This window comes from Natrix helvetica, assembly GCF_964273705.1.
Source record: "Natrix helvetica genome assembly, chromosome: 13".
Lineage (NCBI taxonomy): Eukaryota > Metazoa > Chordata > Lepidosauria > Squamata > Natricidae > Natrix > Natrix helvetica.
This window is the reverse complement of record NC_138557.1, coordinates 9,334,856-9,358,781: the sequence shown is the minus strand read 5'-3', so window position 1 is coordinate 9,358,781 and position 23,926 is coordinate 9,334,856. Positions and strand designations below refer to the sequence as shown.

The 23,926-nt window shown below is 45.6% G+C and overlaps 2 protein-coding genes across 5 annotated transcripts in view; one reads left to right on the top strand and one right to left on the bottom strand.

Annotated features, from left to right (window-relative positions):
• Positions 1-23,926, bottom strand: part of ABCA3 (ATP binding cassette subfamily A member 3) — a 392,707-nt gene that overhangs the window by 6,044 nt on the left and 362,737 nt on the right. The gene's annotated exons all lie outside the window — the stretch shown is intronic.
• The window catches only part of CAPN15 (calpain 15), a 100,938-nt gene that overhangs the window by 45,136 nt on the left and 31,876 nt on the right, over positions 1-23,926 (top strand). The window lies entirely within an intron of this gene.

Genomic DNA, 23,926 nt, shown 5'->3' with positions numbered 1-23,926 from the left:
CCTACTCCCACATCATTCCAAGAGTGTCCATCCCAAATTGCATAGCTAAAAGTCTGTAGAGATTCTCAGTCATCCAGGTCAGGTTTGAAACTGAAAAAGGCCCTTTGGGACAACCGTGACCTGGAGGACAGAGAATCTCTACAGACTCTTAGCTGGAAAATACATTTCCCGAGACCAGATTTACCCACTGGGGAGACACGGAATGTGCCTAGTAATTCTTAATATCTAGAGCAGGTCTGTCCAACCTTGCAGACTTGCAGACTTGTGGCCTTTGACTCCCAGAATTCCCCAGCCAGCATGTTTTCTTTCCTTGTTTCTTCCTTCTTCCTCCTCTTCTCCTCCTCCTCCTCTTCTTCTCCTTCTCCTTCTCTGTCTTCTCCTCCTCCTCCTCTTCTCCTCCTCTTCCTCCACCTTTTCCTCCTCTCCTTCTTCTCTTCTTCTCCTTCTCCTTCTCTGTCTTCTTCTCCTCTTCCTCCTCCTCCTCCTCCTCTTCCTTTTCCTCCCTCTCCTCCTTTTCCTCCTTTTCCTCTCCTCCTCCTCCTCCTTCTCCTCCTCCTCCTCCGTCTTCTCCTCCTCCTCCCTCCTCCTCCTCCTCCTCCTCCTCCTCCTCCTCCCACCTACTCTTCTCCTCTTCCTCCTCCTCTTCTCCTCCTCCTCCTCTTACCACCACCGTCTCCTCCACCACTACTGCCTCCTCTACCTCCTCCTCCTCCTCCTCCTTGAATCTTCAATGCTACTTGAGAGGAATAAAAAGTGAAGAGAGAAGATAAACTTTTGAATAGCACCATTTGAGGAGGAAACATGGCTTCTAAGCCAGATCTCCCCCCCCCCCGCCCCCTCTCCAATCGTAAATGGAAAAATGTGTACGGGAAGATTAGTTCTCTGTGCACATAGTGGCTTTTCTTTCATCTAGCAATTTCCAATATCTAGTTTTGGGCTTAAAGCCTATAGAGTTTTGGCATTGTGCAACGCCGTAGTATTGGATTCAGACTTCTACCTGATTGGCTTTTTGAATAGCAACAGCCTTACAACAGGTGTATATTTTGTGCATTTAATATATTTTTTCTAACCCTAAGGGTTGGTGTTCTTTTTTGGGGGACACACGGGAATCAGAAGGAAAGAGCATTTGCTTGGACACGCAGTCCTCGACTTACGACCGCATTGAGCCCAAAATGTATGTCGCTAAACGAGACAGTTGTTAAGTGCGTTTTGCCCCGTTTTACGACTTTTCTTGCCACAGTTGTTAAGTCAACCAGTGCGGTTCTTAAAGCGAGCAACACGGTTGTTAAGGGAACCTGGCTTCCCCATTGACTCTGCTCGTCAGTAAGGTCGTTAAAAAGGGATCACAGGACACACACCACCCCCACCCCCGGACGCTGCAACCGTCATAAATATGAGTCAGTGGCCAAGCGTCTGAATTTTGATCGCATGAACCATGGAACGGTCATAAATGTGAAAAAAACGGTCGTAAGTCAATTTTTCCCAGTGCCGTTGTAACTTTGGTCACTAAATGAACAAGTAAGACTGCTTGTATTGCAAATGCTGTCGGGAGAGGACCATTGATGCGACCTGACTTTTGCATGGAGCTCATCTACCCACAGGGAGATGGAATTGATTCTAGCTTAGAGCTTTCCTGGATTTGCAGTTGACAGGTTTCATCTGTTTGGTAATTGTCTTCCTTTGATGAGTTTAAATAAAAATCCAGGTGATAATGAGGCTAAACCGTTGAGCAACAAACATGGAAATTTAGACTTAAGTTCTCCTGGGTGACTTTGGAAGCTCATGTTCCTTCATTCCGTCTCCCTCTTTAAGATGCCTTACAAAATGAGCATCTAGGGAGAAATACAGTACAATACAAACGTAACACAATACAATACAAATGCAACATAACACAATACAAACAATGCAACACAACACAATGCAATACAAACACAATACAATACAAACACAACACAATGCAAACACTACAATGCAATACAAACCCAACACTATACCAACACAATGCAACACAATATAAATACCCCAACCCAATGCAAACACAATGCAAACAATACAAAAACAACACAATGCAATACAAACACAATACAATAAAAACACAATACAAATACAAATACAACACAACACAATACAACACAATACACAATACAATACAAACACAACACAATACAATACAAACACAATACAGTACAAATACAATATAATGCACAATACAATACAAACAATACAATACAAACACAAAATAATACAATACAAACACAATACAATACCATACAAACACAGCAAAATACAATACAAACAATACAAAATACAATACAAACACAATACAATACACACACAATACAAATACAATAGAAACACAATACAATAAATACAAACATAATATAATACAAACACAATGCAATACAATAGAAACACAATACCAACACAACACAATGCAATATTCTTTATTGGCCAAGTGTGATTGGACACACAAGGAATTTGTCTCATAAGCCCTCAATGTACATACAAACAACAATCAACAAAGTATCATAATCATAAGATACCACTAGTAGAAGGTAATAGGAAAGAAGCAAAGGACAATAGTAATACAGCCCTACTACACGGGAAAATAATATTTACAATGTTTACAATTTAGAAAATGAATACAGATAGTCCTCGACTCACAACTCTTCATTTAATGACCATTCAAAGTTACGACTGAAAAAAAGGGACGTATGACCATTTTTCACTTAAACCACTGCGACCTCCCCATGGTCACGTGATCAAAATTCGGACACTTGGCAACTGGTTCACATTTATGACGGTTGCAACGTCCTGGGGGGGTGTCACGCAAATCCCCTTTTTACGACCTCCTGACAAGCAACGCCAAGGGGGAAGCCAGATCCGCTTAACAACCGGGTGACGAACTTCACAACTGCGGGGATTCACTGAGCAAGTGTGGCAAGAAAGGTCCTAAAACGGGGCCAAATTCACTTTCGCTTAGCAACAGAAATGTTGGGCTCAATGACGGTCGTAAGTTGAGGACTACCTTCAATCTCCAATTATTAGACTGAGCAGGGAGTAAATGGGACTAAACGGCAAAGGCTTGAACTGCCGATGTTAATTCTTGGGGTCAATATGTTGCTCTTTCTTTGTACTACAATGACGATGAATGAAGCCAATCAAGATTTGGGTAAGGTCATTTTCTTGTCCTCCCGCTTTAAGTCTATCCATTTTTCACTGTTTGTTGCTGTCAATTTGACTTTTCCCCTCATTTTTTTCTTGGTTGCACAAAAGCTCCCACTGCAGAGTTGTACATTGCTAATGGAGTTATTATTCAAGGTCTGTTATGCTCGCACAGTTGAGTCTCCACACCAAGAGAATTCTTCTGAAGTCTTTTGTAACTCATATTTTATTAGAAAGCCAGATTTTTTTCGGGTGGGGTGGGGTGGGGGGAATAGAAGAAAAAAAAAAGAACACGTCAGAAGCACTGGAAAAATACAATCCCAATATATAGATGGGAGTAATTTTCAGGACAATGCAAGCCAAGAACAGTTTGTATTAGAAAAAAAAAGCGTGGAGAAATCCAGACAATTAAGGACCTCAGGAGAAAGAACAGGGAGAAAAACACTTCCTTTTAAGGTAGGCATGGAAAGGTGAAAAAAAAAACAAATAAAGCAAAATGAACGGAACCATAGCATCAGTTCCAGCCACTGTTTTAAGTGGTTTCTTTTTTTTTCCCCCAAAGTGGAATTAATTCAAAAGTTTTAACATAAAAGCACTCCCATCAAAACCAGCGGGGGAAAAAAATCATTAAGTTTGAGGAGCTATTTAATGTCTCCATAGGTCTGGTTAGAAGTGTGGGAAAAATCAGAAGGGATGAGATTGAAAAAACAAACAGACCCCAACCATGATGTATTAACAGAAGAACGAAGTCGGAAGGGACCTTGGAGGTCTTCTAGTCCAGCCCCCTGCTCAGGCAAGAGACCCTATATCATTCCAGACAAACGACAGTGCAGTCACTTGAAAACCTTCACTGATGGAGCACCCACAGCTTCTGGAGGCAAGCTGTCCCACTGATTAATTGGCCTAAGGTCTGCAGTTTGCCCACTCAGCATCTTATGACAGGTTTGGAGTTATTGAGATAAAATAGCGGAGGGGGGCCAGGAAAGGGCAGAACAGAATAGAAAATAGGAAAGGACAGGACAGGACAGGACAGAATAAAAATAGGATAGAATAGAACAGAACAGAACAGAGAGTAGGATAGAATAGTATAGAAAATAGAATAGAATAGAGGATAGAATAGAACAGGAAAAAAGAATAGAACAGGAAAGAATAGAATAGAATAGAACAGAAAATAGGATAGGATAGGATAGAAAATAGAATAGAGGAGAGGATAGAATAGAAGATAGGATAGAATAAGAAAAATAGAATAGAAAGGATAGAATAGAATAGAAGGATAGGATAGAATAGAATAGAATAGAGGATAGGATAGAATAGAATAGGAAAGAAAAGAATAGAATAGAATAGAATAGAACAGAACAGAATAGAAGATAGGATAGGATAAGATAGAAAATAGAATAGAGGAGAGGATAGGATAGAATAGAATAGAAGATAGGATAGAATAGGAAAAATAGAATAGAAAGGATAGAATAGAATAGAAGTTAGGATAGGCTAGAATAGAATAGAGGATAGGATAGAATAGGAAAGAAAAAATAGAATAGAATAGAAGATAGGATAGGATAGGATAGGATAGGATAGAAAATAGAATAGAGGAGAGGATAGAATAGAATAGAAGATAGGATAGAATAGAATAGGAAAAATAGAATAGAAAGGATAGAATAGAAGTTAGGATAGGATAGAATAGAATAGAGGATAGGATAGAATAGAAGATAGAATAGAATAGAAAGAATAGAATAGAAGGTAGGAGAGGAGAGGATAGAAGATAGGATAGAATAGAACAGAATAGAGGATAGGAAGCATAGAATAGAATAGAACAAAACAGAACAGAACAGAAAGAAAATAGAATAGAATAAAGGATAGGACAGGATAGGATAGGACAGAACAGAATACTTTATTGGCCAAATGTGATTGGACACACAAGGAATTTGTTCCCTTGTGTGTCCAAATCACACTTGGGTACAGAAGGACACATGCTTGTGTCCAACACACTTGTGTGTCCTTGTGTACTCTTGTCTGCTCTAGAATTAGGTTCGTCTTGTTGAGCGTCAAACAAATCCCAAGACGTGCCAAGCATTACTGGGGGGGATAAAGAAGCAACTGGGTTGCTTCCTCCATGTTACATCGGACAGCACTTACTGTCTTCAGCCCCTCATCCCCACCACCCCGTCAATTTCTTCTGAAGCCGGAACACTTGAGTTAGATGTCCTTCTATCACATAAAACAGAATTAGAGCTTTCTTTTAGCTAGCTTTATTAGATACAGAGACATTAGCAACCACTTTAGAGCGCATTATCGAACGTGTGGGAGTCCTGCGCTTTCTGGGTTTAATCCCCTGGTTTCACGGGAGCTCATTTTCCAACCGGCAGCATCTCTTGAGCGAGAACATTCTTCTCGCAACGCAGCCGGGGTGTCCGATGCGCAGTTCGCTGAACCAGATCTATAAACCTCCTTTTCCCTTGGAACGAGTGAAACAAGAATGCTTAAGCGGTGGGCGTTTCTGCCCGCTTTTTCTCCAGCGGGCTTTTTCAGCCGCCTGGTCAAAATCGCCTTTCCCAACAGGCCTCCGTGCGAATTCTCCCGAAGCTCCGAGAAGGACCTTGGCTTTTCCTGCGAATCTCTTATCCTACAAACCAGGCTGCTGAGTTTAATCTGCAAACGAAGCTTCTATTCATTGTTTTTTCCCCACCCTAGTATTAATTAGACCGGTGTTGTGTTGAGATTTTCAGGCAGAGCACGATAAGCGGGGAGGCGGGGGAAAAAAAATTGTTTCTTCCAGTTTCTGTGCTGTGCTGGGATAACACCAGTACAGCTTGACTATGGGGAAGTTATTTTATTCCGGATCGCGAGGCGTTCCGTTGGCACGCTCACTGCTGCTGGGTCCTGCGCATAGATGTGATATGACCTTAGGGCCCCCGCTGCGTACGCATTGTGTTGTTCGCCCCACTTATGCCCCACGTCTGGAAGCCGCACGCGCAAAGGAATAGCTTTGTAAACAAATGGCTGTTTAAGTTAGCCTACCGTAGAAAATTCTAATTGTTCAGCTTTATTGTATGCTGCAGTCCAAAGGGCTGATTTTCCTCTGAGATATCAGGCCTAGAATGTTATCTCGACTCTTCTCCGGCTCTTAATTTTGGGATTACTCCATTCGACTTGATGCAAATCATGAAAAAAAACCACACCTATTTTTAATAAGGGGAAATAATGGCCAAAGAGAGGGTCGCGGTGGCTCAGTGGCTGAGACGCTGAGCTTGTCGATGAGAATGGAGCAGTTCGGCGGTTCGAATCCCTAGCGCCGCGTAACAGAGTGAGCTCCCGTTACTTGTCCCAGCTTCTGTCAACCTAGCAGTTTGAAAGCACGTAAAAAATGCAAGTAGAAGAATAGGAACCACCTTTGGTGGGAAGAGAACAGCGTTCCGTGCGCCTTCGGTGTTTAGTTATGCCAGCCACATGACCACTGAGACGTCTTCGGACAGCGCTGGCTCTTTGGCTTTGAAACGGAGATGAGTACTGCCCCCTAGAGTTGGGAACGGCTAGCACATGTGTGTGAGGGGAACCTTGAGTCAACCTGCCTCCTTCCTTCCTTCCTTCCTTCCTTCCTTCCTTCCTTCCTTCCTTCCTTCCTTCCTTCCTTCCTTCCTTCCTTCCTTCCAATGAAGTATTGCAGGCTAACTCTGCCAACTACCAGCAGTTCGATCCTCACTGACTCAAGGTTGACTCAGCCTTATTCCCAGAGGGAATAAAAGAGGAGCGAAAGGGGAGCGGAGTTTGCAGGAGACAATTAGTTCACTTCATTGGTTCCTGATTCTCCGAGACTCCTGGCCAAGTTTTGCAGATATCGATCTGGCAGCTCTCCAAGCCAGAGAAGGTGTGTGACCGTAAATCCTCCCTGGAAAGATTTTGCTGGATGTGAATGAGCAGAATTCACAGGAAATTAATAAAAGGGTTTTTTTAAAATCAGGACAAGGAGTCTGCTTCCTGCTCTTGGGAAGGCTCGCTCAGAACAGTCCCCATCCATCTGAACGGGTACCGGGATGGGGAAGAGCTGCTTGTCTCCATCACATCTACAGAGCCTCCTTTGTTTACCATCAATTTTTCTGTTCTTCTCCTAAGAGAAGGGTTACAGCTCAGTCACGGACCGCTCGCTTTGCATGCAAAAATGTCCAGGTTTAATCCCCGATATCCCCAAGTAGAGCCTTGGAGGTTTCCATTTCAGTATCTGGAGAATCGCTGCTAGCCTGTAATAGGATGCTGAGCTTAATGGAGCATCAGCCGGGCTTCGTTTAAGGTAAGGCAGCTACTTGGATTTCTTCCGCTTAGTTTAGCCTTGTACCTTGTAACAAGTTCTTTTTAAAACAAAACAAAACACCAGCTAGAAGTTCTGCATTTACCCAGGAGGAAGATGTAACGAATTTTAAGACGATCCTTTCAGTAAACAAACAAAATACACATGCGTGCACAGCCGAGTCGCCACTTCCAGAGATTTACACCTCCTCTCCTAAACAGTGTGTGTTTGTGTGTGTGTGTGATAAATGCTTGTGTATGTGCGCACACACACACACACACACACGTATAAGATATGCGGTGGCTCACTGGCTAAGACGCTGAGCTTGTCGATGAGAATGGAGCAGTTCGGCAGTTCAAATCCCTAGTGCCGTGTAATGGAGTGAGCTCCCGTTATTTGTCCCAGCTTCTGCCAACCTAGCAGTTCGAAAGCACGTAAAAAATGCAAGTAGAAAAATAGGGACCATCTTTGGTGGGAAGGTAACAGCGTTCTGTGCTCCTTCGGCATTGAGTCATGCTGGCCACATGACTACGGAGACGTCTTCGGTCAATGCTGGCTTTTCGGCTTTGAAACAGAGATGAGCACCGCCCCCTAGAGTTGGGAACGACTAGCACATATGTGCAAGGGGAATCTTTACCTTTTATAAGATGATAAGATGAGGTACCCCATCTCTTCACTGAATCTCCCCCATCCCACCATTTGTATCTAAGTCCTGCCTGACAATGCACAGTCCCTTCTCATACATGTAGGCCATTCTTTCTCAACGCAGATACACAAACGCATTCATCCTTAACGTGCGCACAGGGCTTTCTAGCGAAGAGGAAGAAAAATTAAGTGGCGATTAAGACATGAGAGAAAAGGGATCTGGGAAGGGAAGGAAATAAGGGCAAACTAGGACAGAGAGAGAAAGGAAGGAAAGAGCGGGAAGGAAAGGAAGAGAAAAGGGAAGGAAGGAAGGAATGGAAATGAGAACAAACTAGGAGAGAGAGCATGGGAATGGAAGGAGCGGAGAAGAGAGGAAGGGAAGGAAGAGAAAAGAGAAGGATAGGAAAGAAAGAGACAATGGAGGGAGAGGAAGGAAAGGAAAGAGAAAAGAGAAGGAAAAGAAGAGAAAAGGGGTAGGAAAGGAAAAGAAGACAAAAGAGAAGGAAAGGAAAGAAAGAAAAGAGAAGGAAAGGAAAGAAAGAGAAGGAAAAGAAGAAAAAAGAGAAAGAAAGGGAAGGAATGTTATCTAGGTGTAGAAGCGAGAGAGAAGAGGCAACCAGTGACCATTATGAGAACATCTGGAGTCCATTGGGAGAATGATTAGTTTCCACCCATTGTTTCTTGTTCTACCCTCAGGTGCCTTGGAGAATAGTTTGACTCCCTCTTCTTTGTGGCAACCCCTGAGATATTGGAAGACTGCTAGAGGTTGCATTAGAAGCCTTGGTGGCACAGTGGTTAGAATGTGGTATTGCAGGCTGACTCTGCACGTATAGTTTAAGTACCCCTGATTTAGTGCAATCTAAAAAAAAAAAAATGCAAATAATTTTTCTGCAGACCACCAAAATTTTCTCACTTCCATGCAGCTTCCTGGTATGTTTCAAGCTGCTAGTTGTCACTCTTATTGGGTCTCTGGAACTGGATCTCTCCAGAGATCCTTCCTCCCACTTATTGAGATTCAGGGAAGCAGTCAAAATCTGTTTGTTTCAGCGGGCTTTTGAGAGGGAGGCAAATTGAGTGAGATTCCTCCAGTCTACGCAGACTGATTTTATTAGCTTTTATGGTTCCTCAACGCAGGAATCTTTGGCTATTAATTTGTGAACATTAACGTCTGTTATTTATAGAGATTGTATTTCCCCCCCCCCCCGCCCATTAATTCTTTAATCCTGTACGCGTATCTATGGTAGGATCATGAGCTGCTCCACATCGGTCAGCAGTTGGAGTGGCAAGTTAATAAAATAAGCATACATTGCTTGTTTAGCATCCTGTGACTATCACTAAGGGTTGTATCTTATAATTTATGATGAATCTATTTTTATGATAACTGGGATCATGATTTATCACTTATAGCTATATATCCTATTTTATCCTACCCTTCTATTCTATTCTATCCTATCCTATCCTATCCTATCCTATCCTATCCTATTTTATTCCATCCCATCCTCTATTCTATTCTATTTTATCCTATTCCATCCCATCCCATCCTCTATTCTATTCTATCCTATCCTATTCCACCCCATCCCATCCCATCCCATCTGCTATAATATCCTATCCCATCTGCTATCCTATCCTATCCTATCCTATTCCATCCCATCCCATCTGCTATCCTATCCTATCCTATCCTATCCTATTCCATCCCATCTGCTTTTCTATTCTATTCTATTCTATTCTATTCTATTCTATTCTATTCTATTCTTATTTCTATTCTGTACCTGTTACTATTCTATTCTGTGTATAGAGCATGCTTGTGAATACTTAAAGCAGAACTCCTGTTTTCTTCATGTCCAGTTTTGGCACTTCTTCATTTCTGGAGAATAAAGAGGTTAAAGTCAGAATGGAATGGAATGGAATAGAATAGAATAGAATTCTTGTCTCTTGTGAGGGAGACAGAGGCTGCCAGCTGCAGTTTTCTATGTGTCTGTTGTTGGAGCAGCTCGTGTTTTGCCTTGTAGTACTCTGGTTTTGTTGACCCTTTGCTTGTTTTTAATTGCTTTCATTTAGTGTTCTCTATGGTAAGCCTCCCAGAATCTGCTGGAGTGGGCCGCTATAAGGCATTTAGGTAAAGGTAAAGGTTCCCCTCGCACATATGGGCTAGTCGTTCCTGACTCTAGGGGCGGTGCTCATCTCTGTTTCAAAGCCAAAGAGCCAGCGCTGTCCGAAGACGTCTTCGGGGTCATGTGGCAGGCATGACTCAACGCCGAAGGCACACAGAACGCTGTTCCCTTCCCACCAAAGGTGGTCCCTATTTTTCTATTTGCATTTTTTTCCGAACTGCTAGGTTGGCAGAAGCTGGGACAAGTCACGGGAGCTCACACCGTCACGCGGCGCTAGGGATTCGAACCGCCGAACTGCCGATCTTCTCATCGACAAGCTCAGCCTCTTAGCCACTGAGCCAGCACATCCCGCTATAATACATTTAGCAAGATAATAAATAGATACTTGGTTGCTGCGTGAAAAGCGGCTCGGAGGTTGAGAAGGGAAGAGGGCCTGAGAAGGTTAATACAAAACGTTGGCTTTGCCAAGGAGCCGCGTCTCCTTCGAGAGGCAGAAGAGATAATCTGGCAGTCGGTGCAGGAATTTTTCTCTCCTCTCCGTCTTAAGGACACCGCTTTCATTCGCCCGGAGAAGCACTTGCTTTTGGGGGAGGGGGTCACCACCGCCCCCCCCCCCCCAATGCTGCTGAGCAGGGGCAAGCTGGGAGAGCTGCGGGTTTGGTCTCCGTTGAGATGCAATCAATTCTGAATTGCTTAGCAAAACTTCCAGAATAACCGTGCAACAGAGCTGGGAGGGACCTTGGAGGTCTTCTAGCCCAACCCTCTTGCTCAAGCCTAGACTAACCTTTTTGGTGCTGAGTGCCAAATGTGCACGCTCAAAACCCCAAAATGCAAAGCAAGCCCCCCCTGTGAATGTGCCCCAACCTCTTGCGCATACGCACATGTCCCCTGTACATGCATCCCCCCCCCGTCCATTTTTGGCTTCCAGGTTGGTGCAGGAGGCTTTTCAGGCGCAGAACAAGGTGGGGGTGTGCATACGTGTGAACCCCAAAATGCAATGTGAGGGCCCCCACACATGCTCCCCACCCTCCCATGCATGCGCCCCATGCATGCGTGCACATGGCCCTCGTATGTGCCCCGTGCATGCGCGGCAGAGACCCAAGGACCAGCTGGCCACTGGGTGGCACGCGCGCATGCGTGGTGGAGCTGGGCTGGGGCAACAGCTGCCGTGCCCAGAGAGAGGCCACTGTGTGCCTTCGCCATCACAGCTATAGGTTCTCCTGCTTGAACAGGGGGTTGGACTAGAAGACCTCCAAGGTCCCGTCCAGCTCTATTCTGATGGAGTGGTTGAATTGCAGAGTTTTGGCTTGCAAATCACAGGTGCAACCGTCAAGCCTCGCCAGAAAGTACAAGATGCACCTTTGGTTTTTTTTTTAATTTGTATCTCTGTCAGGTTTCCTCCTTTCCTTCACCATGGGTGACTTGCTTCCTAGCCCAGTATTGGCAGCCGATCTCCAAGGTGGCTGCGTTCAGCGGATCCTGGAAAGGGCTTGGCATAACTTCTCACTGTTGATGCTCTGTCACTTCGCCTCGCTCAAAACAAGACAGTGGAGACACTGGAAAGAGTGCAGAGAGGAGAAATAAGGATGATTAGGGGACTGGAGGCTAAAACTTATGAAGAACCGTTGCAGGAGTTGGGTACGTCTAGTTTGATGAAAAGAAGGACTAGGGGAGACATGATAGCAGTCTTCCAATATCTCTGGGGCTGCCACAAAGAAGAGGGAGTCAAGCTATTCTCCAAAGCACAAGAAGCAATGGGTGGAAACTAATCAAGGAGAGAAGCAACTTAGAACTAAGGAGAAATTTCCTGATAGTGAGAACAATTAACCAGTGGAACAGCTTGCCTCCAGAAGTTGTGGATGCTCCTTGCTGGAAGTTTTTAAGAAGAAACTGGACATCCACTTGTCTACAATGGTGTAGGATCTCCTGCTTAAGCAGAGGGTTGGACTAGAAGATCTCCAAGGTCCCTTCCAACTCTGCTGTTCTGGTATTCAGTGATGCAAATTCACAGTCTCGAACCCGAAGTTAGCCGCAGAAAGAAAAACCTATTTCAAAATTAAACGGAGGGTGTATTTTCTAAGCAGGCAGAACCAGCTGCTTCTCCTGCCAGATGAGTTGGGAAGCGATGTGAAGCCCAGTCAAGGAAGCCAGCCAGATGGGGGACTCTGGCTGTGATCCTCGCAACAAGAGTTGTGTATTATTGATACGCAATAACAAGTGGGATGCGGTGGCTCAGGGGCTAAGACGCTGAGCTTGTCGATCAGAAAGGTTGGCGGTCCGAATCCCTAGTGCCGCATAATGGAGTGAGCTCCCGTTACTCGTCCCAGCTTCTGCCAACCTAGAACCGAAAGCACATTAAAAAAGGCAAGTAGAAAAATAGGAGCCACCTTTGGTGGGAAGGGAACAGCGTTCCGTGCGCCTTGCCGGCCACATGACCACGGAGACGTCTCCGGACAGCGCTGGCTCTTCGGCTTTGAAACAGAGATGAGCACCACCCGCTAGAATCAGGAACAATTAGCACATATGTGCGAGGGGAACCTTCTTATTGATCCAGAGCACGGTTGTGAGATGGTGGAAGGGGCCGGAGGAATACAGATGTATGCGCACCCTGGGAACAGGCTCCAGCTGTTCCTCTGCCTCACTGCTGTCTAGCTGCCTCTCTGCCTCCGACGCAGAGCCCTCGCCTGAGCTTTCCTCAGCCCCCAGGACTGGCCCATGTTCCACTGTTCAACTCTTCTGCCAGCTCCACTGGGCCACAACAGGCAGCCTAGTCTAAGACATGGCTGAACTTACACAGACCACCAATCTGATTCAACATGAATGTTGCCAGGGGAAAAATTTCACCCTGAGCTAACGAGGTCTAGAAATCGACGGCTTTCCAAACAGCCTATCTTCAAAAAGCGAAAGTAAGATCCAATAACAAATTCTAATTAAAACAAACTTTTTAATATGAAAATAAGAAAATAAACAAATCTATCTAATTGTTACATTTTGGCAAGAGCACTTTGTCGCCCACCTTCTTGGCAGACGAACAGAAGATCAAAAGTAAAGAAGTCTCTGGAATGTGTGTGAGCAGGCGCAGTACATCACTTGCTGATAAGGCCTATGACCTGCGCAGTAACTCATCAATTCGGCTAGCAAACAATTAACGCAGTGACAATGAAGCTACTTCATGAAGCTATGCCTGAAGGTTTCTGGAAGGCAAAACTAGATAGAGCTTGAGCAGGGGGTTGGACTAGAAGACCTCCAAGGTCCCTCCCGACTCCTTTGTTCTATGTTGTCCCTATTTTGCAAATAGACTTGGGAGGGGAGCGTGCGTCTTATTCCCACTAAAGCACTCGGATGTTTGGACATCTGCTTGAGCAAAGCTTTCCCGCTGGCAGCTCTGAACGGAATATGTGCAAACAGGCTCGCTTCCCCCATGAAGCTCAGCAGGCAGCATTTCTACCAGTAAAAGGTCTGGAGAGAGGAGACCCCCAAAGATTTGCCGCGTTCTGTGAATGAGATGGCTATCAAATCTCTGCATGCTTAGCTCTCTGCTTCTAGCTGCTTCCTTTTGAATTGGGATGCTGCTGGCTTTTTCCCGTTTGAAACCGATCTAAAGAGAAGTCAAAACATCAGGAGGCTGGAGCTCCATAATAATGTGCTGTGGGCAATGGTTTTTTTTTTTCCCCACCCCATAGCAATGAGTGTAATTGGGAAGGAAGAGGTTTATCCTTTATGCTAACGAAGCTCCTCCGTGTATGCCTTGATACGGGTGTTTATTTGTTCAGTGCATTGATAAGTTAATACAATGTTGTGGCCCACCAGCAGAGCTGGCAGCAGATTCGGACAGTGAGGAGTTTGGGGAGGAACATGGGTCAGTCCTGGAGGCTGGGGAAGGCTCCATGTTGGAGGCAGAGAGGGGGCCAGAGCCGTATGCCAGTTATCAGCTGCCTTCAGAGTCAGACAGCAGTGAGGCAGAGGAACAGCTGGAGCCTGTTCCCAGTGTGCGCATGCGCAGAGTTGCCAGATGAAGGGAACAGGAGTCGACTTGGGAGTAAGGCCACAGGTGGCCTCATTCACCGTTTCATTCCTACAGAGTGTTGTGGCCCATGCCAGCAGTCAGTGGATCTGGCAGCAGATTCGGACAGTGAGGAGGTTGGGGAGGAACATGGGCCGGTCCTGGAGTCTGGGGAAGGCTCTGATGAGGGCTCTGTGTCGGAGGCAGAGATAGGGCCAGGGCCGTATGCCAGTTATCGGCTGCCTTCAGAATCAAAGCCAATATGGCTCTGAGATATCTTACAGTGAGTGATGAGAATCAATCTCTCCAGCTTGCCTTCTGGTCAATGTGTGTTTTGTGCTGGCTACACACACACACACACACACACACACACACACACACACACCACATATACCATCAAGGAACCATTGCAAGAGTATGAACAACATGGATTCATCGTTTCAAATACGCAATTGGCTGTGGATGAACGGTCCCTCTGTTTTGCTTCGCCTGGGCCTCACAGGGAGAGCTTTTCCAGCCCCACCTCAAAGAGCTGGCTTGAAGTCTGCTTTTCTGCAGATTCAATGGGCCACAGTATGGGGAAAGTGTTCTTTTAGTTATTTGGCCTGTTCCTAAACTCGATGGCTGCGTTCACATGACATTCTTCAGACCATTAGTGGAGTCATTGATGGGCGCAAAAGCCATAAATTATGTTCTGACCGAGGCTTCCCGAGAGCATGAAGCAAACTCCTGGTCCCGACAAATACCCCTTTTATTCATTTATTGTGAATTCTGCTCATTTGCATCCAGCAAAGTCTTTCAAGGGAGGATTTACAGTCACAGACCTTCTCTGGCTTGGAGAGCTGCCAGGCTGATCTCTTCAAAACTTGGCAAGGAGTCTCAGAACCAATTAAGCAAACTAATTGTCTCCTGCAAACTCCACTCCCCTGGCGTTCCTCTTTTATTTCCTTTGGGAGGGGACATTCACCGTCCACCTGTGGCCTTACTCCCAAGTTGACCCCTGTTCTTTAGCTGTTCCCTTCATCTGGCAACTCTGCACATGCGCACACTGGGAACAGGCTCCAGATGTTCATCTGCCTCACTGATGTCTGACTCTGAAGGCAGCTGATAACTGGCATACGGCCCTGGCCCCCTCTCTGCCTCCGACACAGAGCCCACATCAGAGCCTTCCCCAGACTCCAGGACTGGCCCAGGTTCCTCCCCAATCTCCTCACTGTCCGAATCTGCTTCCAGCTTCTCTGGCCACTAGCTGGCTATAACAAATAAAGTTGCTTGGGCTCATGTTGACAATGTTGACACTATGGGTGTATTACTTGGAACCCTGACGCACCTCATACAACATGGGCTGTTAAGCTGTGAGTGATAAGTTCCTCCAGGTCGCAACCAATTTGCGTGTGTGTGTGTTGTTATCTTTTATTAAAAAAAACTGATATGGCTTGCTCAAGCATTGTAGGACTATCATGGAAACTTTGTGTTGCTTCGACTGTGTGAGCTACCTTGGACAATATCTTAGAAAATTTGAGAGTCCCTTTCTGTTGAACCTTTTTGTGCCATGATGTGAACGCATGACTCTCTTTCACTCTTGTAAATTCATAAGAATGGAATGAGAGGAAAAATTAGCCTTCAAATAGTTATCCAGCTACTTAACGTTCTCAGCCTAAACACAAGTGGCAGTATGCTCACATGATAAGGTTTGCCCTCGACTGCAATTTTATAATGCAGTTCGTGACTCAGATATTTGCATTAGTGAAACGTTCACGTAAAAGAGGAAAAGGGATGCAACTCGTATTTGAAAACAGAGAATAATGTCTTGTTGGTTTTGTCCCCGGGTCATGAAAGAGGCAGGTGGGAATGTATAGAATTGTTCAAGAAAAACTACTAGCCAGGGAAGGAATTGGAGATGCAGATTAGGTGTCAGACCTGTCCCAGCTTAGGCATTTAGGAAAGAGAGACTCTCGATTCCATTTGATTGAAGGGAAATGTTCTTTTACTAAAAGTTAAGTAGTTGCAGTGAAAGTAAAGCTAGACCTTGAGTATTCCTGCACAAAGGTTACACTTTTCCCCTCCTTTCCGTGGCCCCCTCTCCCCTTGACCGGTTCATCAGTGTCCAATAGTATTCCTTTTTGATGTTTTGAGAACTGGTTTGACATTTGGTGCTTCTTGATGTAGTTTCACATTTTGTTCCCAGGCCATGTATCCTTGGCGGTTGGCTTATTCCAGTTTGACATCTCTGGTTTTTGTCAGCTTGTCTCCCACTCCTCCTTTTAATTTCCCCATCCCCAAACCAGAACTTTACTTCCCCAAATTCCTCCCTCCCTCCCACACTTGCATTTTATGGCAGGATGTCAGCAAAGCGAAGAAGCTGAAGAGGGCAGGCCTGACATTAAGGTTGGAATTCAAGGCTAAAGGATGGGAATTTGAAGGAGAGCTTTTGTATTGTAGCCCGCCGGCAGCAAGCAGAGCTGGCAGCAGAATCGAACAGTGAGGAGGTTGGAGAGGAACATTGGGGAGGGCCAGTCCTGGGGGCTGAGGAAAGCTCAGACGAGGGCTCTGTGTCAGAGGCGGAGAGGGAGTTAGACAGCAGTGAGGCAGAGGAACAGCTGGAGCCTGTTCCCAGTGTGCGCATGCGCAGAGCTGCCAGAAGACAAGAACAACTAAGAAAGCAGGGTCGACTTAGGAGTAAAGCCACACCTTGGAGGTGATTGGCCCCTCCCATAGGAAATAAAAGCGGAGCGAATGGGGAGGGGACTTTTGTAGGAAACAATTTGTTCCTTCGATTGTTTCAAGAGTGGAAAATTCCATTTGTGACCATAAGAGACTCTGTGCCAAGTTTTGCCTTGCCCTGCGTTTGGAAACTAGTTATCTGGCAGCTCTCCAAGTGAGATAATACTCGTGTTGATAACATTCCTATGAAAGACTGTTTGCTAAGCTTTGCTGACTGTGAATATAAGGAGTTCACAGTCGTGTAAATAAAAGAGGTTTTGCCAGGACCAAGACTCTGCTTCTTTCTTTTTAAGGAAGCCTGGGCCAGAAAAACTGTGCTATGTCTGTAGAGAAGTACTCTAACCCAAACATAAGGTTGAAGACTAGCATCCAAAGGTCTCTTCAAGCAATTAGGAAAGAGGCCACTCCTTGATCCCGTCCTTTTGTTCTTCAGATCTTGGTCTGTTTCCTTGAGATCTTCCCCTTGGCTCACATCCTGAGCTACGCTATCCTGTTCGTTCTGGTTTCCTGGTGTCGTTGTATGAATCTCGCCGATATTAGAGGAGTCAACGACTCTTTAACTCTCAAGGAGAAGGTGAGGACTGTGAAACTTGGCAGGTCTGGTGAGAAGCTCAACTTTGTCCCCTCTTGAGTCAATTCAAAAGCAGTAGCCTGAGTTGGCTTCAAAGACAGCCCAGGGAGACTGGTGACATCACAATGTGGCCTCTTAGCTGGTGCTTCGGCTGACTTGCTGGCCTGCAATGACAACCACTCAAGAAATGGCCTGCTCAGGCCCTGTCACTCCACAGGCACGTCATGAAGAGCGACGGTCGGGGCCCCACACGCTGCTTGAAGATCGATCGCGGGCTGACCTGGTCTAAGCTAAGAGGTGAATGTGAATGAAAGGAAATGTTTCCCCCTATTTTCCTCCCCAAAAACTACGGTGTGTCTTATACTCCGAAAAATACGGTATATTTTAAGATAGCCACTATGGTTTCATTGTAGAAAGCTGTTTTTAAGGGGAGAAAAGGAAGCTAAGGGATCCTAGGTTGCCTACCCTTATTTTAAGCCATCATATGCTTCCTTTGGTTCTTAATGTGTGTTTTGTGATGCTGGCCTCTTTTGCTTTGCAAATTTATGGCTTACTGTGTGATGCAAACTCAAATATAGTTTAATGAACAGGCTACGATTAAGCCATGCGCCATGCAAATTCAGTCCTCGTCTCGAGCCCGAAGTTAGCTACAGAATCAAAACCCTATTTCAAAAATAAACGGAGGTCTTGTTGTCTAAAGCAGACAGAATCGGTTTCTCCTGCCAGATGAGTTTGAAACCCGAAACGATCCCCAGTCAACGAAGCCAACCATGGACCTGGGAGGCCAGCGAGAGACCGGGGGGGGGGGGGGGGGGGGGGGCTCTGGCTATGACCCTCGCCGCAAAGTTGGCTCTCTTTGATCCAGGGCCCAGTTGTGAGATGGCGGAAGGGGCCGGGGAGCCCATGCCTGCAGGGTTGAGTTGCTGCTGGAAGGCAAAACAAGATAGAGATTTCCATTTGAAGGTTCTGGCAAGCCAAAGGATTCCGGCTTTATACCTTGTTAACAAGAGCCATTGATTTTTTGCACTCGAGCAAAGCAAGAAAGGGAGGTTTAAGGGCTTTATGCGTTTTGAACTGGGTGTGGGGGGGGGGGGAATGGCCTCTTTTGCTTCGCAGCAATTGAGAGAGAGAGAGAACATTTGATCTGAGAGCAGGAGATTTGTTAAGCCGGTGTAGGTGGCTTGCTAGGCACGGCCTGAAGTCCTGGGACTGCCCAAGGAGGCCTGATAGGCTTAGGAGTCGGCAACCTGCAGCTCTGGAGCCATATGTGGCTCTGTCGCCAGTCAGCTCCACAATTGATAGGACTTTCGGTTAGGGCAGGTAGAGGAAAAAGGACGCCGCGCTAGGAGGAGACTCTATGATGGGAGAACCAGACTTCCGATCAGCAGAGGAAAAAGGACGCCACTCTAGGAAGAGACTCTACGGTGGGGGGGAACCTGGCCCATTTTTTGCTCAATTTTGCCCCTCCCCCCCAGCCTCCTAAAGGCTATGCATGCAATTTGTTTGATTGAATATGGGCCCGTTTTCACGAAAAATGGGCTGTCTTTGGCCCACCCCACCCCCCAGAAGCACTCTTCAAGCCTCCTAAAGGCTATTCATGCCTTTTAAAAAATAATAATAAATAAATGGGCCTGTTTTTGCAAAAAACGGGCCGCTTTGGGGAGGTTTGCAGAGTGCAAAAACGTTTTTTTTAAAATTGCCTCTTCCAAACCTTGGTGCATCTTATACTCCGGTGCATCTTATACTCCGAAAAGTACGGTTCTTGGTTCCTTTTCCCTTCCCTCCCTCTTCCTTCCTTCCCCCTTCCTTCCTTCCCTCCCTCCTTCTCCCCTTCCTTCCTTCCTTCCTTCCCTTTTCCTTCCTTCCCCCCCGCCCTCCCTCCCTCCTTCCTTCCTAAAAAGCATTTCTACTGGGGTTTCGAACGCCTGCTTTCTTGAGGCTTTAATTACCTTTGCGACATTACCAACGTTTTCTTCCTCTGCCATCAAAGGACCTGTTTGAGTTTTTTTTTTAAGGCTGTTCCCAGGATGCTTGAGAATTTCTTTCAAATTTCTTTTGTGATTCCTTTATTGCTAAAGCATAGCAAAGGCCTTTGGTGCACTTCCCGTTTTCTGTTAGCGGAGCTTTTCATCACTAAAGGCTGCTTGCCTGGCTGTAACAACCCCCCCCCACCCTCCCCACCATCTGAAAAAAAGCCCCTCAAACTCCTGGAAGAAGTTTCTTTTAGCTCTCTCTCCCATTGGGACTTAATTGCAGCAAAGGAAGCTATAAAACCCCCAGAGAAAAAGAATTCTCTAGCGAAAGAAACAAGGACCATCGTGCCACCACTAACCAAATAAGAGCTGAGCATATTCCACTTCTGAGAATATCACCAACGTTCTCTTCTCCTTTAAAAAGGAAGGGGAGGGAAATCAAAAACACATTTTCTGTAATTAAAACCGAGTGAAATCTGGTACCACCCCAAAAAATCTTGGATATGTTTCCTGCACGGCAATAATGTCAGTGTTTTGAACTATCTTTTATTGCAGTGGGGTTGTTTTTTTTAATTTGTTTCTTTTATTGCATTATGTTCGCATTTCCAGAACCCGTCTTGCACCCAAAGCCCAGTTTCTTCTAAGTCTTAATAAATAGGGCATCTGTTAATATTTTATAATGGAATAGAAAGACCTGGTAATAGACAGATAAATTAAAAAGCTATTTGGGATGGATTGTGGTCAGTGTGCTACATCTCTCCTTAATGTCCTCTCCTTTTTATTTTACTGGGACGTGGTGGCTCAGTGGCTAAGACACTGAGCTTGTTGATCAGAATGTCGGCAATTCGGCAGTTTGAATCCCTAGCACCGCGTAACGGAGTGAGCTCCTGTTACTTGTCCCAGCTTCTGCCCAGCTAGCAGTTCGAAAGCACGTTAAAAAATGCAAGTAGAAAAATAGGAACCACCTTTGGTAGGAAGGTAACAGCGTTCCATGCGCCTTCGGCGTTAAGTCTTGCCGGCCACTTGACCACCGAGGCGTCTTCGGACAGCGCTGGCTCTTCGACTTAGAAACGGAGATGAGCACCGCCCCCTAGAGTCGGGAACAACTAGCACGCTTGTGCGAGGAGAACCTTTACCTTTTAGAGAGACAGATAATGTCCCAAATTTAAAAAGTTACTTGGGATGGACCCTGGGCAGTGTGTACGTCTCTCCTTTCCTTTCTATTTTACTGTTGGCGAAAAAGCGAGTATTGCATGAGATAAACAAAAGAAAGAGTCTGAATTTTTAGATTTCACAGTTTGTCAAGGATTTTTCACGTTTGGCAGCCGAGGAACTTTCTGAAAATAAACGAGGATTAAATGTGTTGGCATGTTTGCCTTGCCAAAGAGAATGCTGTGCAAGTCGTATTAATGACACGCATTCGAAATACGCAAACTAGCAACTGTAAATGGCTAGTAATGTTTTTGTTTTTTTTACGAGGCAGCCTTGGGTGCCAAATGAATGCCAATCTGTTAAATTCCTAGGAAGTCCTTTATTTATTTAACACATTTCTATGGCCGCCCATCTCGCATTAACCTGACTCTTGGGTGGGTGTGCCAAGACAATCACACTTAAAATGGCGCAACCAAATCTTAAAACCCACGGAAGGTGAAGCAAAACATGAAAGAAAGAAAAAAACATCTTAATCCCTGGCATTCTTCAAGTCCAAAAGGCTGAAACATGCCAAAAATCTATCATGTTTTATCTTCTTTGCCTAAATTCTTTGCTGTGGAATTCGAGAACAACTTCTCAACCTGTTTCCTGCTAACAATGGGCTTTTTCTTCGCTTTGTGGAATATTCCAATTGAATGTGTATTTCACTGTTTTGCAAGATCTCGGAGGTCACTTAGTCCAACCCACTGATCAAACAGGAAGCCACATACCATTTCAGATATGGTGGTCCAATCTCTTCTTAAAAATCAATCTTCCTTCCTTCCTTCCTCCCTCCCTCCCTCCCTCCCTCCCTCCCTCCCTCCCTCCCTCCCTCCCTCCCTGTTAATTGTCCTCACTGTTAGGAAGTTTCTCCTTAATTCCAGGTTGCTTCTCTCCTTGATTAGTTTCCATCCATCGTTTCTTGACTTCCTTAGTGCTTTGGAAAATAAGTTGACCCAGAATAATAGAATAACAGAATAACAGAGTAGGAAGGGACCTTGGAGATCTTCTAGTCCAACCCCCTACTCAAGCAGAGGACCCTATGCCATTCCAAGTGGCTCTCCAATCTCTTCTTAAAAACCTCCAGTGTTGAAACAGCCATCACTTCTGAAGGCAAGCCATTCCACTGGTTAATTGTTCTTACTGTTAAGACGGTTTCTCCTTCATTCCAGTTTGCTTCTCTCCTTGATTAGTTCCCATTCATCGTTTCTTGTCTTGCCTTCTGGTACTTTGGAAGATAAGTTGACTCCTCTTTCTTTGTGGCAGCCCCTCAAATGTTATGTTCTGACTTGGGCTTCCCCAGCAGCACGAAGCCGAGTCCTCGTCCCAATAAACTCCTTTTATTTAATTTACAGTGAATTCCTCTCCAGCAAAGTCTTTCCTTTCCCACAGTCTTTCAAGGTAGTTCACAATTAGCGATCTTTATCAGGCTTGGAGAGTGGCCGGGCCGATATCTTTCAGATGCTGCAATATTTGGCAAGAATGCAGGCATGAACTAATTGTCTCCTGCAAACTCCACTCCCCTGTTGCTCCTCTTTTATTCCCTATGGGAGGGGCTGCTCATCGTCCACCTGTGGCCTTACTCCCAAGTTGGTCCTTGTTCCTTAGCTGTTCCCTTCGTCTGGCAGCTCTGTGCATGCGCACACTGGGAACAGGCTCCAGCTGTTCTTCTGCTCCACTGATCTCCGACTACGAAGGCAGCTGATAACTGGCATACGGCTTTGGCCCCCTCCCTGCCTCCGACACAGAGCCCTCAACAGAGCCTTCCCCAGACTCCAGGACTGGCCCAGGTTCCTCCCCAACCTCCTCATTGTCCGAATCTCCTGCCAGCTCCACTGGCCCATGGCAGGTCACAACATATTGATTAATATTACACATAACAATCATTCCCTGTTTTTATTTTCTCCACTACAGTCTTTTGAATTAAAGTAGGGGGGGAAAGGGATTGGCCCAAACCCTCCCAGACAGTCAGCTGGGGGTGGTCCAGCTCCAACATAACCACTAAAGATCTCCAGATCTCCTCGTTTTAGAGCTACAATAGCGTGGCACATAACGGGGGCAGATGCCTACCAGCCCAAATGACAGCCTTGTTTTCAGTGTCCTGGTTTCTCAATAACTGACTCATATTTTTCACAGCTGGGCCTTCCGCTTAGCTGTCCTCCATCATGGCAGCCGATCAGCCGTCCAGGGAAAGCCAAACTTGGTTTGGGTTCTTGGTTTCTTTGAAGCAACGACGTAGAACCACGGTTTGAATGCCAAGTGAGCGTCTTTCCCCTGGGTTATTTTATTTTTTATTTCTTTCAGCCATGGCAGCAATTGGGGAAGGGGGGAGCAAGGCTTAACAGACTGCAGGCCCTTCTCTTGGCACTGGCATGCTGATTCATTCCCCTTTTTTATTTCTCCCCAGCCTCTCTAGCATGCCGTCCCTCTAACATGTGAGTTTGTTTAGCTCTGGTGATTCACCGGGGTTTAGATTTATCTCAGATTTATGCAAAGCCAAGCTGCAGAAACTGGGCAGAAGAAGGTTTGAATGATCTCTGCCTCCATCGCTGTCTCTTCTCCTTCATTAAGAAGTACCGCGTATCCCCTAAAATAAGACAGGGTCTTATTTTCTTTTGAACCCTCCCCCCAAATAAGACCTTGGCATTATTTTCGGGGAGATCTTATTATTTTTGAGGTGCAGGAGGCCCCTTAACCTCGGCCCACGGCCCGCAGATCAGCTGATCTAGAGAAGGCTAGAAGTTCTGTCTCTGTTTCTGGCACACTCTTGCCAGCCCTAGCATCCCTGGGCTTGCTACTCTTTTTGCGGCCGCCACTAAGAGAACGGGCGCAGTAGCTAGGGTTTGCGGGAGCAGCCCCCGAGAGGCCGTTCCACATAGATGGCAGGTACGTGTGGAGTGTGTGGGGCATGTTCCCTCCCCCAGAAATGGCAGAAACCGGCTGCGCATGCGGTGAAATATTTTACTGGAGGGTTTACTTTTGGGGGAGGACTTATTTTAGGGCATGCTCTCAAAAGCTTGATTGGGCTTATTATCCGGGGAGGTCTTATTTTCGGGGAAACAGGGGAGTTGTTGTTTTGGCAGCGAGTGAAGTTTAGTTCCATCTCCCAGAATTTGGAAAATAAAAGGGGGGGAATTCTGTAAAATTAAAGATTGCATCATTGGCATTCACAATGCGAGGGAACTACGCTACGGAATTTTCAGAAAAGCAGAACTTAATTTAGAAGTGAAGCAAAGAAAAGAAGTGAACAAAACAGCTTGGACG